This window comes from Vollenhovia emeryi, unplaced genomic scaffold, assembly GCF_000949405.1.
Source record: "Vollenhovia emeryi isolate VEMERY1.0 unplaced genomic scaffold, V.emery_V1.0 DF939428.1, whole genome shotgun sequence".
Lineage (NCBI taxonomy): Eukaryota > Metazoa > Arthropoda > Insecta > Hymenoptera > Formicidae > Vollenhovia > Vollenhovia emeryi.
Window position 1 is genome coordinate 5,979 of NW_011966938.1, and position 5,574 is coordinate 11,552.

A 5,574-nucleotide genomic window follows, 5' to 3' on the forward strand; every position below is an offset into this window, starting at 1 on the left:
GGTGACCTCTATAATATATGTCAAGCGAAAGTTGTGCGGTTTTGGCGCTTGCGCTGTAATTCACTCTGTTGTTCAGTCACGTTGTTCGTATTGTGATGCGCGCATCAGTCATACAAGTATAGACACTAAAGCCTATCACACAATAGGAAAGCACAGGCAATAGGAATAGGGAATAGGAATAGGGAATAGAAATCTATGTAATGCCAAGACACAATGATTCGTTGGCAATAGGCGTGCTGTCCAATCATCTGCATTTTAAAACCACGTGTCTGTCCCAGTCTCCACTGTGATTGGTCAGGTAGGTCAGGCACAGGGAATAGGGAACAGAAATCCAACGCGTCGGATATTCTGTTCCTATTGCCTATGCCATATTCCATTGTGCGTCGATGCACGGTTTCTGGTAAGTTGGAATTTAGTTATTTCTGTTGCCTGTGTTATTCCCTATTCCTATTGCCTGTGCTTTCCTATTGTGTGATAGGCTTTATTGCGCGTCATTACATACCCAGTAAACATTGGATATTCAATGTATATACATTGGACCTCCAGCCTCCGGCCTCCAGCAGATCAAAGGAGTGAGGAGGAGAAACAAGAGTGGTATGGGCCCATAGACGGGGTCGTACCACAATACTATGATACCTACCGCATATATATGGAAGGCATATGCGTAAAATCAATAAATAATGAAGAGGTCTTCGTCAGCGATGACGGCGAGAAATTACGGCTCTGTTGCAATTGTTACAATAACATGGGGAGGCCTAACAACTACGGAGTGTCTGTAATGTGAAAAAAATATCATGTATTTATCATGTACGTACATAGAATATACAGAAATATACATATATACATTTATAGCAATTATAGCAAGCGGCTATTACACTGCAATTAAATGAACCATACAACTCCAAGTCATACAATTTTAGATATTTAAGGTGTCAATTGTTATTAACCCACCCTGTATATTCATGGATGTAGAATGATTCTATTCTATTATTTTCTATTGTATATGTATTGTGTTGTGTTGTATTGTATTATATTATATTGTATTGTGTTGTATTATATTGTATTGTAGCGCTGGAATCAGTCGAAGAAAACGGTATCAAGTAAAGCCTAAACAAAGACAAAAGCATATTATAGGCATAGGCATTATATTTCGCGACACGCGAAATTTGTTAATAATATTTCCTATCACACGTATGGTTCTTGCAACAATAAACGCACCAAGCTATCTACCGCAAGGTGGTGTGGAAATGATAGCGAGTCATTTTCCTATCACCGAAAAGAAGGAACAATTATTTGTCGGCGCGGTATTGACAAGTTTACTGGAAAAAAATAAAGAAAAATTATTTAAGAAGCTAGTCGTTTAAAAACTTTTTCATTTTATATTTGTTCGTGAACACACACGTCACATAATCTCGATTATTGGTGTGCATGAAGCTTTGAGTTCCTGCACTGTAATTATTCTAGCACTAATTGATCTAGCATCAATAGATTGTTCCAGCAAGTATTGCAAATGGTCACAGCTAATAGTGACAGAAAATAGTTGAGTTAAACTTAAGCTTTAATTAAAAAAAAATTGTAGTGAAACCTTGAGAGTCAGAACGCGGTTGTTGGGGATCTGTGAAGTTAGTACGACATTCTACGAATTTCAAAAAAATACTAAGAGTTTCAATAGCACCTTTCATAGTTCTACAGTTCCTGATAAAAATTAGAAAGAGTTCCGCTTTCCTTATATCGAAAAATCAACTTTTAAAAAACATCGTGCTAACTTCGCGAATCTAGCACGACACCCTCCCCTCTAAAGTACCAAAACGCATTCACTAATATCATTTTTAGCGAGAGTTCCCGATAGTTCTACTCAAGTTTCACATGTACACATTGTTGGTGCATAAAGTCAAAAGGACTATCTTTAATAAATCATAAAAAGAGATAATTAATATGTACGTTTCGACTCTTTTTGAGTCATTCTCAGCAACTTCGGACCGATGAAATAAGATGTCTCATCCTATGCCCCACGCGGGCTCCAGGATATGTGGAAAGTTTAATTTCATGATGGTAAACATGAAATCGCACAAGAAGCACAAAATGAACATCGGAATCAGTTGAGCTTAAAAGATAACGTTCTCGTACGGTCAACAAACTGAATCTGATTAATATTTAAATAAATATTTACCTAAATATTTACCCTCTTTGCACTCTCTTGTTCGCGCGCGCGCGTTTTCAAAACATTATTTTAGTTTTTCAATATTATTTTAACGTACTTACTCGAAAATCTGTCTGACGGTCAATAACACAATTCTGATATGAAGTCTGTTCTTAGACAAATTTTTAATTCCACGCCGACTGAGTGAGATGATTGCGGAAGACACAGTGAGGACCTGCAAAATTGATTAATAGTAAGTCCAATTTCTTGAGGCGTATGTAGTGAATTAGTAAATGTTATTCAATCAATGGGATAAAAAATATATTTCTATTTTCAATTATAATACTGTGATTAAATTATTCGTTGAATAATGAATGTAATTAATGTAAATACAGTATATGAATTCACACATTAATTTTAAAAGTTATTAGGCTACCTCCAGTTTGCCCGAACCCAAATATGACTTGACGTTCTCATTTATACTATATAATATTTGAGTTATATTTTCAAAAGGTCTTTATTAAACTTTAGTTGTTAATTAATGTAATGTTTCAATATTTACAATCAATATATATATATATATTAAAAATTTTGAACTTCACCCGTTAAGTCTGTGTTCAATGATAACAGACAATTGTTGGGTGTTCCTATTAATATATCTACGATGTTTGTTAATTCTGGTTTTTAAATGTAACATACCTTTACTTCGACTTGTGTGCGATGGCTTGTCGATAATTTGTAAATTATTTATTTTTCTTCCTAGTCTTTTTGTTCCATTTTAAATATTATGACCCATGTCCATATATTTTATGTGTCAAATATACGGGACCTACTATTTGACGTCGCTTCAAGAGTTATGTTATAACTTCCGACTCAAACAGTTTAATAGAATTTTTCAGAAAGTCGATATCAGTTTTCTGCCTCCAGCCCCCAATCGTAGACAATATGTCTAACGGTCAAGTGTATATTCTTTGATAATTATAGAGATTTAATAAATGTGGGTTATCAGTCCACAATTACTAATTATTTTGAACAGATCGGCTGCTTTCGCCTCAGCGACCCTGATTTGGGTCCACTCAAAGTATTTTACTTCCCCGGTACTCAAAAGCCCAAAATCGTCGACAATATTTCTGACGGACAAATGCATTTTCTTTGATAATTATATAGATTTAATAAATGTGGGTTATCGATCCACAATTACTAATTATTTTGAAGAGATTGGCTACTCTAACCTTAGTGACCTTGCTGATTTTGGTCCGCCCCGGGTATTTTATTTTCCCGGTACCCTCTATTTCTAGCGAGTTTTCCCCGATCCGCCACCTGGGGAGGCGCCCGATGGAGGATCAGCAACCTCACACGGGATATTTACAATTATAATGTCACATAAACATCTAAAATATCTGAAGCTTAACATTTTCGGGATAGCTTTGTATGTGTTGGTAAACTATAGAAATTCAACATATGGATAGCTGGCCACATTCGTTAGTCTGAAAAAATCAAAGAAAAATTACACTGTAATACCATAAAAAAACAAAATTGAAGTGAAAATTTTCAAATAGTGTGAATCAGGTATAGAGTTTTTGTATGCATATAGTATAGTAAATATAACTAGTACGTTTTCATTTCATTTCTTGTTCGGTTTCGCATCGATCCATTCTGCACATCGCCATTTTGCGGGACATCGCCCGACAAAATATAGCGACTAACTAATTAGACAATTGTTATATGTGTAGTAGTGTAGTTCTGATAATTCGTACACTGCACATGAAATTTCTTCAAATAGTGCAAAAACATTTTCAGAAAGTCCGAAGTACGTCCAGGACGAATTTTTCGGATATCCTGAAGACATCCTGATTTTAACCCAGGACCTACTCAGAACTTCCCGAGAAATAGCAAACGAGCGCCACTTTTTAGTCCTCAGGACATCCTAAAAAGAATACTATGCCGGACGCCCTGATTTTATCCCGAAATCTCCTCAGAATGTTTCAAGAAATAGCAAACTAGGGTCATTTCTTGGTCCTCAGAACATTCTGAGGACTTTCGTAGGATGTCCTGAGCCCCTATAAGTTAATCTCATTTTCTACGTTATCTATAACGATATTCATACAGTCACCATTTGAGATCGTCTTAAGTTCATCTTGAGACATTTTATAACCGATGAAACTCTTTATAGAATATCTTAAGATGAACTTAATAGGGCTTTCAATTGGAGTGTAATACATCCTCGAGACATCCCAGGACACTCTTTGGGACATCCTGGAAACGAGTAGGATTTTAGAACTTTTTATTATATGCTATGTGGATATGTCGACACTTATGGAAGATTTACATTCCTTACATATTATGTAAAATTACTTTAGAAGTCAAATTTACACATAAATTATTCATATAAAATATTTAGAGTAATACAACTATACTCTGAAAAGGTCCCAGAACATCTCGGGGCATATTCAGGATGATCCTGAGGATGTCCTGTGTTATCTGAGTAGCTCGTTATTCAATATTTCTTAGTAACTTGTTTGTTAACGTCAGACTCCATTGTGCATATAAATTGTTAATATTCACTTACCTCGTGTCTATTTTCGTTAAACGATCAAGACTTTAGCTTGAATGCAATGTGATGTGAACCCCATCTCGCACCAATTGATACTAACACTCCGACCTCAGCCAGGCCATGCCCCAGGCCAGAAGTATGTACGATCAATATTATAACACGCATGCGCAATATCAGTGTAACTAGTATGTTCACTCTCTGTCGGCCCTTTGATCTTTTCGGTCCCGATCACGTGGTATTCCGCCATGTCTTTGGTCCAAATCCAGCGGCGTATGTGTGTGTACGTACTGTAGCTGTGTGTAGAGGTAGTGTATCAAAGCTACACTACCCCACATACAACTTTTCTCTCATTGGTCTGCCCAGAACAATGTCGGATGCGCAGGAGGGTTCGACGCAAAACGAAACGAATGACGGAGCGGACCTACTACAATAGTTATACTATAATGGTTTGGACATCGCTGTAACGATGTCTGGTTGGTGGCTGCCATTTTCAGTCAAATTTCCGCTTCGCAATAAACGAAACGTGCTTTCCAGCAAGAGACACAGTGTAAAATAGAGAATAATTTCATTCTTCTTTAATAATGGCAAACAACGAAGATAAAACGATTCACTGTTACACAGTGTCGCCCGTGTACATTGCCGGAAAGCACCCGAAAATCATGCATATTTTTATATAGAATTAAAAAATATTGGAGAAACCAATTAACTAATAAGTATGACTAATAAAGTTAATACAAGTAAGATAGAATAGCTCCCATTAATACTATAAGTTACGGTATACAATAGATGCTTTAAATTCTGATCACAGTTGAATATTTTCTTTATACTTGACTGTGATTGGTCAATTTTTTAAGCTCAGGTCTTAAATTACCTAGTGTAG

General features: G+C 36.1%; 1 protein-coding gene across 7 annotated transcripts in view; it reads right to left on the reverse strand.

Annotated features, from left to right (window-relative positions):
• LOC105557715 overlaps positions 1-4,793 on the reverse strand; it is an 8,897-nt gene extending 4,104 nt beyond the window's left edge. For 2 of the 7 annotated variants that reach the window (XM_012005030.1, XM_012005029.1), the window contains exon 1: positions 4,710-4,793. The gene's annotated coding sequence lies outside the window, so the exon portion shown is untranslated. The other 5 variants (XR_001008619.1, XR_001008621.1, XR_001008620.1 and 2 more) reach the window with 5 other exon arrangements.
• Positions 4,794-5,574: the final 781 nt, after the last annotated feature.